We start from the raw sequence: 15,312 nt of genomic DNA, 5'->3' as shown, positions 1-15,312 counted from the left end.
AAATGCATTTACTAACTATCGCTGTCTCCAAGAACATCTCCAGTTTTTTCTAATGTGTTTATTTTTACATTCAGTGAAAAATACATGTTATATTATGTTCTTGATAATTGGGAAATGGAGGATTTTTGCACAGCCTTTATGTCACACCACACTTTTTGCAAGAATATATACCATATTTTGTGCTTGATTCCTGACTGCCCCCTGTGAAACTCTGAGTCAAGGTGTAATTCTCAGCTAGGTGTGCTTTTTTTTTTTTTTTTTTTTTTTTTGGCATGTACTTAAAAAAAAAAAAGTTTTCTGTTTATAGGGGCTAAGATTAATTTTCCTAGATCCGTGACATGAAATAGGAGAGAATTATATGTGCTAAGGTCAAGTGTTACAAATCATAACTGAGAAATCCATACTGAGAAATGTTAACCCTGCCACATCTTGTATTAATTTTTATTGTTGCTAAATCCAAAAGGTAGTCATTGCAGGAAATGTTAAATGCCAAAGAATTAGGAGTTCAGTTTTCTCGTTAGAAGACCTTTTGAAATTCATGATGCCTTAGAAAGATTCATCTTTAACTCTCTTTTCAGGGCATAAAACTTTAATTGCCAACCAAATTAAAAAATAATCTCCTCGCTGTCATTCCATTCTGTCTTTAAATTTCATCTCTCTGATTACTTTCCCTTTACTCAATATTCCCACCAGACTAATACCCTGTTCTCGAATGTTTTGTAGATGGGAAATGTCTTTAAGGGATTTGATACATCTTTTTGTAAGACATACTCTAGAAATACATTGTTTTTCTATTGCTATGTAACAGATTATTACAACATTAATGACTTAAAGCACGTCTCCTATAGGTCAGAAGCCTGGCATAGCATGGCTGGATTCTCTGCTTGGAGTCTCACTGGGATGACAGATATAACTTCCTTGTGGTCCTGACTTGGGTACTAGTTTTCTTGCCAGTTGCTGACCAGGGGCCATTACCTTTTCTAAAGTTAACCCACATTCCTTTTCATATGATCCCCCTCCATTTTCAAGCCAGCAACAGCAAGTCAAATCCTCTTGTGTTTCAAATCTCTGAATTCCGTTTTTGTTGCCAACCAGAGAAAACTCTGCTTTCAAAGGGCCCTTGTAATCAGGTCCATATCAATTTCCCATTTGCCATATAATTTACCATAATCTAGGAAATGATGTCTCATCATATTCACAGGTTACACACACACACACACACACACACACACACACACACAAGGGAGGAATTTTTATACTAGGGGAAGGTCATTAGGGGTCATCTGAGAATTCTGTCTTCCACAAGTAGTGAATTAAGGACATAGAAGTCAGGATGTTACTATACTCATATGGTGTATATTTGAGAGATCCATAATTTCTTAACTTTTCACCATACTCTATTTTCCAGAAACAATGCTTGTTTTTCACATTTTTTTAAGTTTATTTCTTCATTATTGAATCTCCATAAAGAGTTGATCTTGTTTGGCAAATCAGAAAACTTTGAAAAGTTTTATTCATTGCAATTCAAATTTTCCGTCACCATCTATTCAAACTATTGGATTTTGTTTTGTCCAATAAAAACCTTAATTCCATTATTCCACAACCTCAGCGAGCATTGACTTTGATCTTTTATTTTTTTTTACTTTATTTTAAATTCTGCTATGGCACTTTATAATATGTTGTATTATTTTCAATTTGGTCACTGTCCTCTGTTTTAAACTCAATTTATTTTTACCCATTTTTCACTGCTCTTTTTTAGAGGACATATACACCCACAGTAAATATTTACTAATATTTTTCTATCAGGACAAAAAAAGGAATTTTCCCAGAGATGAGCTTTATTATGCATATTGACTGCAATGCTTCACTTCCCACATGATACAATTTAGCTTTAGAGGTGCACCATTTATTTTGCTTCATTTTCTCATATTTGAGTATATATCTATCCAAGCATGCATTAGGAAAAAACAACAACAACAAAAAACTTTACTACTGTTACTGTTCTTCACTTGTATAATTTCAGCTTCCCATCTCAGCTCTAGGTGTGAAAAGCAGTTTCTAAATGTATAGCTTATGTTTAGAAAATATTCCCCTGGTGTTTGTCTATAGCATTGAGTTGTATTCTCCTGCTATGGCTTTAATTCCTTTTTTTTTTTTCGACATTTTGAGAATAAGAAATAATTAAAATTTTCATACAACAAAGACTTCTTTCCCTACATGTACTGTGTTTTCTAATCTTCTCTACTTTATCCTTACTTACACTGATTTTCCTAACTGGTCATGTTTTCCATGCTTTTCCAACCCATATTCCTCGATTTCATGCTGAGTTTGTCATCTTGCAAGACAGTGAATGGAAAACTGGAATAGAATATGACACAATAGAAGTAGCATGGCTTGTTCTGAAATAGTTGGCAAGCAGTTGCGTGGTGTGTCAGCTTGCTAAGGCTGCCATAACAATATTACAGACTGTGTAGCTTAAACAATATAAGTTTATTTTCTCACAGTTCTGGAGGGTAAAAGTTCAAAATCAAGGTGTTGGCAGGCCTGATTTCTGTGAGCTCCTTACCTTGACTTGCAGATAGCCATCTTTTCAATGGTTCCTCATACGGTCTTTCCTCTCTGTATGTGCATCCTTGGTGTCTATGTGTGTCTAAATTTCCTCTTAGAAGGACACCAGTCACATTGGATTAGAGCTCACCCTAACAGCTTCATTTTAATTTAATCATCTTGAGGAAAGCCCTATCTCTAAATATGGTTATATTGTGAAGTACTGGGGGTTGGGATTTTAATATATGAATTTTTTTAGGGGGGAGGGAAACAATTCAATCCATAATAGTTGGATAATACAGTTTTTTGTTGTTTTTTAATTCAGAGATACACTATATGTTAAATAAATAACATAGACAAAATAAAATTAAGATAAATTATCTTTACCAATGTAGCTATTATTGTAAATTTTCTCTAGACATTGACCTTTGGTCCACCGTAGCCTTTAAAATGTGAAGATAGTAAAAATAAATAAATAAATACATAATAAATAAATAAATAAATAAATAAATAAATAAATAAATAAATACAAAGTGAGGGGTGTCTGGGTGTCTCAGCTGGTTAAGTGTCTGCTTTCAGCTCAGGTCATGATCCTAGGGTCCGGGGATGAGCCCTGCATTATTGGCCTCCCTGCTCAGTGGGGAGTCTGCTTCTCTCTCCCTCTGCACTGCCCCCCCACTTGTGTGCTCTCTCACTCTCTTCCTCAAAGAAATAAATAAAATGTTAAAAAAAATTAAAAAAAATAAAATAAAACGTGAGGGTAGTACCTGCATTCGAAATGTAATGGTGGTTTTGGAAGTACTATGTGAGACAGTACTGCCAGGTATCATGTTAAATGAGAAATCTTATTCAAAGATTTTATTTATTTATTTGAGACAGAGAGAATGAGAGAGAGCACACGAGAGGGGGAAGGGTCAGAGGGAGAAGCAGACTCCCTGCTGAGCAGGGAGCCCGATGCGGGACTCGATTCCGGGACTCCAGGATCATGACCTGAGCCGAAGGCAGTCGCTTAACCAACTGAGCCACCCAGGCGCCTGAGAAATCTTATTCATAAGAGATTTTAAATTGGAATTGAATCTTATTTCCTGTGATGCTATATGAGTTTCTCTGGGTATCTATTTTATCTCCACTCAAAAGTTTTGTAAATATGGATATGTCAGAACTAGCTCCTCGAGAGGGTAGTAGCTTTCCTGACTTATGCAAGTAATCTAAATGACGATACATTATCAGTTTCCTCTAGAGTTTCAAACCATGTATCGTTGACAGTCCTCCAGCATAGCATAGCATATCACATTCTCTAGAACCAGGCTTTCTGAGCTTGACTCCCTGGTCTATTACTTACAGTATTTTCTGCTTTGTCATCTGGTGACAATAGTACTTATCTCGTAGGTATTTTATAATGTTTAAGAGTCAATATACAGAACACATATGATAGTGCTTGACAGTAAAAATCTACATGAAAATCTTAAAAATAAATGTTGAATCAGTGAAGTTTTCCCACTGTGATCTACAAAGATATTAGACTATGTGCATATTCAAAAATATTTCTACAATTGCAGACAGCATTATCCTCTCCCTTGTGTATTAATATGTATTTACTAATTTTCCTTGCTTTGTTCATTTGCAGTCCTCCTAGGTCAGCTGAATTTGGGATTCTGATTAGTTTTATATCCAGTGTATAAATTGTGTAACTCCTATTGCCTCTTGGTTTCTGACTTTATCACACTGAAGCTCCATCTAAATTCAGTCATTTACATTGGAGCCAGATGAAAACATTTAGAAACATTAACTGAAGATTTTATGGTGCTTCTCTTATATGTAATTCAAAATCAATGCATAACAAATCTTAAAAAAGGAAAGTCAACAAAATTCTATTTTAATAATATTTTGAAATTAAATATAAGTTTTATCACAAACTATGCCTTGGATTTTCTAATTCTTTAAATTAATGCTTAGGAAGCTTATTTGGTAAGTTAGTCACAACTGATCTCTTTTATGGGTCTCTTTCTTTCCCATTTCTCCACATCTCCACATTCTTTGTTTCCATACAGTCGGAATTTCCTTGAACACTGAATTATTTTCTCTCCTCATTTACCATTTCCACGGATAGATGGAGTGGTTTATCAGATGAGCAAATATTGTTGGAGTAAAGTCGAAATGCATAGCTCAGCTGCATGTGTTTTCTTTGTATTTCTTCTGGGGATTAAATCCTCTCTACCATTTAATAATAAACTTAATATATATCTACTTCCCTTGTGGAATGGGAAGTAGATATAGATTCCAGTGCTGTCTGCAACTAGATGGCTAGCCAGGGATCCATAATGACCTCCAAGCAAGATACACCAACTAATGTATTCTTGCCAGGATTATAGGTGATGTTTTGATTTTTATTTTTGTTCTGGATTTCATCAACCAATTTTTAGAAGATGTAAGCATGAATTATTAAGTGCTCTGTTGATAATGCTAATGAGTGTTTTTTTTAATTTTGTTTGCTTTTCATTTTCCAATTGCTATTAAAATATGTTGCCCATTTTAACATCAGTTTTGGCATATTTTTTATACATCCGGAGGTGTACTCATTTCCAGGATATAATAGTAAATAACATAAGATCCTTTACCTAAAATAAATTTAGTTTAAGAGATACAAATATTTTTTAAGAAATAATTGTTATTCAGCTCCTATATAAGGGATATTTACAAAGTACAAAAACATAGGGCAGATAGTAACCATAGCTAACTAGTAGATGAATAGAGTGTTGGGAAAATGTGGAGGGACATATTTATTCCAAATGAGTCTTACTATGCAATAATGATTTAAAATTGTGTCCAGAGAAATGTGGTTTGAGCCACAGTGAATAATGCAGTATCTATGCTATGTAAAAAAGGCAACAATGCAAGTTTAATGTATAACAGTGGAAATTGGCAGGGATAATTTATTTTTTTTTTAAGATTTTATCTATTTATTTGACAGAGAGAGACACAGAGAGAGAGGGAACACAAGCAGGGCGAGTGGGAGAGGGAGATGAAGGCTTCCTTCAGAGCGGGGAGCCCAGTGCTGGGCTAGATCCCAGGACCCTGGGATCATGACCTGAGCTGAAGGCAGATGCTTGATGACTGAGCTACCCAGGCGCCCCGGCAGGGATAATTTAAATGATTGCAGGACTTGAACTGCATTGGTTGTAAGATAGTACATTTAAAATATACAAAAAATGGTGTCTTTTTTTCTGTAGCTTTGAGTGTAGCAACTGTCCTTAAATAATATGGCTTCTCTTTAAAACAGAAAATCATCTGCCCTGGTTATTCCATAGTAATAAATCAACAAAATTTTGTGTTCCCATTCAGATAACCTCTTTCTGAAGAAATCTAGATGATGGTGCCATTCTTTCAAGATAGAAGCAAAGAATCCAATTCTCGGGATGCTTAGGATATAACCCGGATTGATTTTTCTACTGTAGTGTCCTTTGTATTTGTTGCGTAGACAATTGGAGGGTAAAAATGTGTCTATATAATATACACCCCCCACATCACATTTTTAGAATATGAGTTGTTAGTTGATATCACTAAACAAATACTGTGTAAAAATGTCTTTTCATGTAAGTGTCCGAATGTCAGGATTTAATACAGCTGAGACAAGTATTTCAAGTCTTTTGGGAAGAATCCTGAAAGAAAGTACTTATAAAGCCATGAATGATTTTAGCAACAATTAACCATATAAAATAAATGAAATTTTATATTTTATGCCATTTATAAAAATCAATTCAAGACAGATAACTAATTTGTTTGTGAATGCCATATTTTAAAAAACCTATAAAAATACCATGTATTATGATTTGCAGAATGAAAAATTAGGACAAAGAGCCAAAATTTAAACTAAAGCTATATAAAAATTAAGAATTTCTTTTCAAAATATAACAATGTTACTGGGAAAGCAAATCACAACTAGAAGACATCTGCAATATTTATAAAAGGCAAATTATTGCTATGCAATATATAAAATTCCCACAAATCAATAAAAGACAGAAACACATTAGGAAAATGAGCAAAAAGACATTAGCAGGCATTACACAGGAAAGGAAACACAAATGATCAATAAGGTACGGAAAATTGTTCAACCTTATTTGTAAGTAGAGATTGCAAGTTAAAAGAAAAAACATAAAAAAAAATAAAAAGAAAAAAATAAAAGAAAAAACATAATGAGGTAACATCTCACTTCCAACAAACTGACAAAAAATATGAAGTCTGTGATAGAAAGGTTCATCAGTATGCTCTAGGCATGAAAATTATTATAAGCAGTTTAGAAAATATTTTTGCATTCACTATTGAATTTGAAGATATATGTACTATTTGACCTATTCCCCAGAACATACCTGTGAAAAACTCTTTTTCATGTGTCTCAGGATTAATGTTCAAGAGACTCAAAGCATCATTTCCTGTAATAAGAAATGAAGGATTACAACCTATTTGTCTTTTGACAGTGTAAAGTATAAATGCATTGTGGTATCCACATATATTATAAAGTAGATTATTTTATAGATGTAAATGCAGTGAATTGGATCTTAAATTTTGATATTGATATTATATTGACAGTCATGTTGATTTTATAATCAGAGTGTTAAATAAAAAAGCCTCATCTTTATATCCCCTAGGATTCTGCTTACATAGAGTTCAAAAATAGACACAAATAAATAGTAGAACTATAAAAATTGGCAACATATAACAGTAATTTCAAGTAATTTCAGGTTATTGATTTCCTGAGGGTAAGGGAAATATTATATGAAATTGAAAAGCACACAGTAAACAATCAAGGTGATGGTAACATTCAGAAATTCCATTAATATTTGTCATATCATTTGACATAACGATACTAATATTTTCCAATGTTGTTACTATCTTGGGCATCATAGACATAAAATATTCTCTGAAAAAATTAGATGCAGCTCTGTGTACAAATGTAAAAAGTTAAGCAAATATTCACATAAATATAAATCAAGGCAAAGGAGTAGAGTTATAATTTAGATGGAGTTCTGAAGAGTATCATATTCATTATCTACATTAATTTTAATCGAATAAATTTGCTTTGAATAAACTTAGAAAAAACTGACAGATAAAGTTCAGGGAGTGTTAATAAAGTTTAGAGAGTGACATAGAAGCTTGGATTGGAATCCAAACCGAGCACACTACAAACCTGAGTGACACAGCTCTGAGAAAAATGGTCATAGCCTGAAAAATCTACAAGCCTCACAGAAGCAAGTGATCATACAACTATTTTCATGATGTTTCACAGTCACTAGATAAATTTAGTTAGAAGTTACTATAGTTTTAAAAATTAGTGAAGAGAAGAAAGAGAATAAAACTATGGTAATAAAGGAACATAGGGGAAATAAAAAAAGTGAAATTGAATGAATGACAAGAAGAGACAACATCAAAACAACACAAGAAAAGAGGGAATAAGAAGAAAGGATGTCGTTTTGGGACTTAAATATATTTTAATTTTTTTCTTTAAAGATTCTATTTATTTGACAGAGAGAGAGACAGCGAGAGAGGGAACACGAGCAGGGGGAGTGGGAGAGGGAGATGCAGGCTTCCCGCGGAGCAGGGAGCCCGATGCGGGGCTCGATCCCAGGACCCTGGGATCACGACCTGAACCGAAGGCAGACGCTTAACGACTGAGCCACCCAGGCGCCCCTGACACAAATATTTTTAAGCTCAAATGATCATCTATAGTTTAGGAGTTAGAAGACTCAAATATTAAAAATATAAGAAATTTTAATGAGTTGGTGCAAAAAACCCAACACGTAGGGCATGTAGTAGAATGGGATATCAGTGAAAATTTTAGTCAAGACTTGCTAATTTTGTGTCTGGGACAAGTCATTTAACTTACTCCATTTTAGGTAATTTATCTTAAAAGTGCCTACTAAAATTATTTGGAGGATTAAAACTTATAAACAAAGGTTACATTAATAATCTACATAGCATGCTGCATTGCACATAGTGGGTTTTTTAAAGTACCGTTTCTCAATTATTTTTCCCTTTGTATCCTCAAAATAGAAATATGAAACAAGTTTCATTCAACAAGTGTATATACTGAAATCAAGAACTCAAAAATCAGGAAAAAATATTTAGACATTGTTATATGAAAAAGAAAGTAATCTCTAATCCAGTTAACAGTGTATGCAAAGTTTAAGATAAGTAGATATTGAAGATAATACAGTAGAAACTTCTCACAAACTTTTCTATAAAGTAAATTGGCTCACTTTATAACCAAAGTATTTTTTTCTTCAAAGCAAAATGAAATAATAAGTTTCTATATAAATATTATCATAAATAAAAATAATTATTTTATGAAATATTCATTTAAACTAAAGAAAGTATTTTTTTATTTTTATTTATTTATTTTTAAAGATTTTATTTATTTATTTGACAGAAAGAGACACAACGAGAGAGGGAACACAAGCAGGGGGAGTGGGAGAGGGAGAAGCAGGCCTCCTGCTGAGCAAGGAGCCCGATGGGGGGCTAGATCCCAGCACCCTGGGATCATGACCTGAGCCGAAGGCAGACCCTTAACGACTGAGCCACCCAGGCACCCCTAAAGAAAGTCTTTAAAACTCAATTTCAGTTTGACATAATAACAACAAAAAAACTATGTTTTATTCTACATTCAAGAATGGAGGAAGAGAGAACCACCAAATTTCTCCATTTCAACAAGGATATTTTACAAGTATTCATACTTTTCAGAAATCAATAGTTGTCAATTTAAAATTTATGTACAGTTTAATAGATTATCAGACAAGGCACATAGTTTATAATTGCAGAATACCAAACTGAAATGCTCCTATTTATGGAAAATATCACTCTGAATTTTAAGTCTTTAAAAATATGTTGATAAAATAATATTTCCAAGGGCAATTTTGCAATAATAAAAAATGGAATAATATTGTATATTTTTAACATGCCTTTATACTTAAAAAGATATAAGGCTGGAGATTGCATAATATTCTCAACTTAACACTCTATCAAATTTATCTTTTTGAAGGTTATATAGCTTCAAGTTATATCCCTCTACAGCTTCTAGCAAGGGAAGATTTTATTCTCTTTAACTTTCAAACATTGTATCCCCTAGAGACATTCTCAAAGCTAACCCATGGAACTCATTACTTAGCACTAAATAAAGCAAGCAAGCAAAAAACATGCTCAAATCCTATGTTATGGAAAACAATGGGGTAGCCAGGTGATGGGTATTAAGGAGGGCACGTGTTGTGATGAGCACCGGGTGTTATACAAAACTAATGAATCATTGAACACTACATCAAAAACTACTGATGTACTACACAGTGGCTAACTGAACATAATTTAAAAAAAGAAAAAAAAAAGAAAACAAGATGATCAAAAAGGGACTTTTTGGAAAATGAATATAAAGTATTTGATGTTTTGGAATTATTATTATCTGGAATTATTATTAAGAGAAACAGAAGTGTGTCCAAAGTAGCTATAGTCTAAGCACATTTATTATAAGGAAAATGACACATTTTTTTTGAAACTCAAACACCATAGCAAGGTCTAACAACCAAGGAAACTGAAAACTACCAGGAAAACCATGTTCAATTTTCTCATTGCTAGTCTCAATTCTTTTGGGAATATTTGTTTATCTTTCCCATTTTTGCAATCCAGATTTTTCTATTTGCCTTCTTCTTGATCAATAGGGCCCCACAATACGCCTTCAATATGGAAGCCCTAGATCCAACTTTCTTCATGTTCTAACTCCTAATTTTTGTGAGACATCACCTGTCTCACAGGTGTTGTGAGACATTGGTTATATTTTGTTATATTTGGTCACATACTTATCCCTGACTCTTCATCTGTGGCTGGGATGGAGAGTGGTGTTGGAGGGGAGTTGCATATAACCTGCCTTTATATGAAGAAGTGTTGCAAAAGCCAACTGTCTCAGAAGAAGAGATGGTCTGAGCTTGGGAAGATGGAAATTCTTTAGGAAAGGGGATGTGTCTGGTAAGACATGCCAAAGGCTATATAGATATAAACGCTGATAAAAAACTCTTGAATATATTAAACTTGGTATCTTGATGTCAGAAAATAATTTACTTTCTATTGCTTATTTCCTAATCATTCTATTATCATTTTTCCACCCTTCAGTAGCTTGTTCATTCTACTGAAAAGGAAATTGTGTAAAATCCAATTAACTTGTGCAAAAAGCCATAAAACCTTCTATTAGGATGAAAGCAGTACTATTGGGATAAGACCAAAGGAGGAAAATTCCTGAGGAGACTGGAAACATCACTTCTGTTAATTTTGCTATTTTGCTAAAGTTAACTAAAAAGAAATGGTTAATTGCCTTTCTTTGTATTTATTTTATTTTTAATTTAAATTCATTTAATTAACATATAGTATATTATTAGTTTCAGAGGTAGAGTTCAATGATTCATCAGTTGTATATAACACCCAGTGCTCATTACATCATGTGCCCTCCTTAATGCCCATCACCAGTTATCCCATCCCCCCAACACCCTCCCCTCCAGCAAACCTCCGTTTGTTTCCTATGGTTAAGAGTCTCTTATGGTTTGGTTCTTTACATTCAACTCTAGGTAGTTGTTGTTGTTATACACTAGTATTTGATCCTGCTACTTGCCAAAAAAAAAAAAAATAGTACTATAAATGAAAAACTTGACGCATAATTTGAATAAGAAAATGTCTATGGGGTGCCTGGGTGGTTCAATCCTTTAAGCGGCTGCCTTCAGCTCAGGTCATGATCTCAAGGGTCCTGGGATCAAGTCTTGCATCTGGCTCCCTATAAGCAGGGAGTCTGCTTTTCCCTCTGCCTTTCTCACCAGCTCATGTTCTCTATCTCAAATAAATAATTAAAATTAAAAAAAAAAAAGAAAGTGTGTGTTATCAGAAAGCAGATATTGAAATATCAAATGCCTTGCACGGTCTATGTTTTTTATGTAAGTAAATGTAACAATTTTAATCCATAAACAGATCTTAAAGTCAAGAGAGAAAATGTACAGACTTCATGAAGAGTAGCTAGACTCCCTTTCAGTGTTTTGTGTGTTTTATTTTTCCAGCACTTTCAATTTTGCTGAGAGTAGTTTTCCAATATTATGCTTTAGTATCCTTTTATATTTATTAAGTAAAATATAACCTTTTTTAAAGATAAAGAAAATGAAGAATAAACATATTTTATGCCAGCATAGATTAAATAACAGATTCATATTCTAAGGAATACTGTTTCTTGCTAGTGCTTCTATTTTATAGTTTAAGGGAAAGTAAAGAAATACCAGGTACAGTAATGCACAAATATATAGGGAAGAAAAACATTTCCGACTATTTTAAATATATCCTTGGATATGTATTTTCTTTTAATGATTGACTTGCATCAAATGGAACAATAAAATTTTTCACCTTAACGATTTTTACTTTAGGGTTGATTTATTTATCCCCAGGATTTCCAAATAGCGTGTAGAGGACAAGTGGGCTATTTATGAAATAAGTGGAGTGTACTATCTCATTAAGGATGCATTTCATTTTTAAGGTAAATATCTGGCGATATTATATGTTAAAAATAAAATGGATTGGGAAGATAGATCTGTGCCCAAACTTTGATTGCAGTGCTTTCTTGCCTGATAACTGAACAAGACCCTTCACCTCCCTGAATCACACTGGTTTGTCTGTAAAGTAACAATGATACCATATTTTCTCAACTCAAATCTATATATGTCTCTGAGATTAGATTGCTTAATTCTCCCACATAACTTCCTCACTGACAGGCAGAGGATGAAGGGTGAATTTATTGCCTTTGCTTAGGTGAATTGAACCAAAGATTGGAGGTATCTGCTTGTTTGATTGTTAGTTCAGTTGATATATTTGCTTCCATCACTATGAAAATTGGCAGTGTTTTAGAAGAAGTCAGAGTCAGGAAAGATATTTGAGAATGATTTTGAAAGACTGTTAATTAGGTGCAGAATCTCTGTCACAAATACAAGTTGGCCCTCAAGAGAAGGTAATCATCAGCAACACGTAACTAAATTAAGGATAAATTAAATTAAAAATCTGAAATAACAGATTTTGGCCAAATAGGAAATGAAACAAGCCACACATATTCTCCAACATGCTCCAACATCAATTCTAACGTTTCTAGGTTAGGATTTACCAGGAGCCTCTAACACAAAAAGCTTGTGCTATTGTTAACAGTCCGCTTGGCTAAGGAAGGCTTATAGAGGACTTAGAAGGGTAATAATCTCACTGAAGAAGGCATAAAATTAAACTTTGATACTGAATATGAAAATGAATATGTGGCTATTTATCTTTTTGATTTTACTTAAATGGTGTTTTAAAATGAGGTTTATTTCAGGGCACCTGGGTGGCTCAGTTGTTAAGCGTCTGCCTTCGGCTCAGGTCATGATCCCAGGGTCCTGAGATCGAGCCCCCATCAGGCTCCCTGCTCCGCGGGAAGCCTGCTTCTCCCTCTTCCACTCGCCCTGTTTGTGTTCCCTCTCTCGCTGTGTCTCTCTCTATCAAATAAATAAATAAAATCTTTAAAAAAAATATTTGAAAAAATAAAATCAGGTTTATTTCAGGCTTAATTTTAACAAAGTAACATTCACCATTTTTGAGGGTACCATTAGAGGTCTTAAAAAATGTTACAAGTGTATGAACATCACCACATTCAAGTTATATAACATTTCCATCAACCTCTCAATTCTTGTCCTGCTCCTTTGCAATCACATCTCCACCCAGATCCTGACTGTTGATTTTTTTTTTCCTGTCTATAGTTTTAACTTTTGTAGAAATTAAAATAAATGAAGTCATACAATGTGAGCTATTTTATGCCTGGCTTCTTTTGCTTTGCATCATACCTTTCAAATGTATCCATAATATTGTGTATATCAACAAAAGTTCCTTTTATTGCTGAACAGTAATTTATATTGAATCAAATATATGTAAACCGAAATTTGTTTATCCATTTAACAGTTGATAGATAATTTGGTCATTTTCAATTTTTTAACAGTTTTATTGAGATACACTTTATATACCACAGAATTCACTCATTTCAATGACTTTTAGTATACTCACAGAATTATGCAACTGTCACCACAATCAATTTAAAATATTTAATTAGCCCAAAAGTAAATACCTCATTTTTTAACAATCACCTCCAACTCCACTTCGACTTAACCCATCTCTCAACAACTGCCAATCTACTTCCTACCTCTACAGATTTGCCTGTTATGAACATTTTATACAAATGGAGCCTTATAGTATTAGTCATTTGTTTTTTTTCAACGTTGCAAGTTTTTATTTAAATTCTAGTTAGTTAACAAAAAGTGTAATGATAGTTTCAGGAGTGGAATTTAGTGATTCCTCACTTGCATATAACACTTAGTGCTCATCACAACAAGTGCCCTCTTTATTACCCCTCACATATATAGCCCATCCCCCACCCACCTCCCCTACAGGAACCCTCAGTTTGTTCTCTATAGTTAAGAGTCTCTTTTATGGTTTGCATCCCTCTCTCTTCTTTTTTTTTTTCCTTTTCCTTCCCCTATGTTCATCTCTTTTGTTTCTTAAATTACACATGTGAGTGAAATCATATGGTACCTGTCTTTCTCTGCCTGACTTATTTTCTTAGCATAATACACTCTAATGCCATCCATGTCATTGCAAATGGCAAGATTCCATCCTTTTTGATGGCTGAGTAGTATTCCATTGCATATATAAACCACCTCTTCTTTACCCATTCATCAATTGATGGACATTTGGGCTGTTTCCATATTTTGGCTATTGTTGATAATGCTGCTATAAACATCAGGGTGCATGTGTCCCTTTGAATCAGTACTTTGTATCCTTTGGGTAAATACCTAGTAGTGCAATTGCTGGGTCATACAATAGCTCTATTTTTAACTTTCTGAGGAGCTTCCATACTGTTTTCCAGAGTGGCTGCACCAGTTTGCATTCCCACCAACAGTGCAATAGGGTTCCCCTTTCTCTGCATCTTTGCCAACATCTGTTGTTTCCTGTGTTGTTAATGTTAGACATTCTGACAGGTTATGAGGTGGTATCTCTTGTAGTTTTGATTTGTATTTCCCTAATAATCAGTGATGTTGAGCATATTTTCATTTGTGACTGGCGTCTTTCACTTAGTATAAAATTTCTACGGTTAAACAATGTTGTAGTACATATTAGTACTTTCTTTGCATTGCCAAGTGTATAAATATATCACATTTTATTTATCCATTCATCAGTTGATGGGTGTTAGGATACTATCCACTTTTTGGCTTTTATGAATAATGCTCCTATAAACAATCATGTATAAATTTATTTTGTAGACATGTTTTTTGACTTCTCTTGTGTATATATCTAGGATTGGAATTGCTGGAGCACTTGGTGACTCTGTTTACCTATTTGTTTCCAACTTGCTTTCTGTTTATTTGTTTTGCCTCTATAAATACAGGTACTATGAAATTCATTTAATAGTATTTTTGCAGAAATAGTTTTTGGGTTTTTTGTTCACAAATTTCACAAGTGGAATTTCTGTATAGTATAAAATGTATATTTTCCTTTGTAGAAAACTTCCAAAATGATTGCAATATTTTGCACCCTGACCATGAATAGTTCTAGATGACATTTATTCTTTCTACCATTAGGCAATTTCAGCCTTTTAAAACTTTTGCTGATATAGTAAAAGGGTAAAGATATATAAAGATAGTTTTACTCTGTGTTTCTCAAATGATTAGTGATGTTGAGTATCTTTTC

Source organism: Mirounga angustirostris, unplaced genomic scaffold (genome assembly GCF_029215605.1).
Source record: "Mirounga angustirostris isolate CCGP_5_RB_7025 unplaced genomic scaffold, mMirAng1.0.hap1 SCAF_2, whole genome shotgun sequence".
NCBI classification, from domain to species: domain Eukaryota; kingdom Metazoa; phylum Chordata; class Mammalia; order Carnivora; family Phocidae; genus Mirounga; species Mirounga angustirostris.
The sequence above is the reverse complement of the archived record's forward strand: the minus strand, read 5'-3'. Positions refer to the sequence as shown.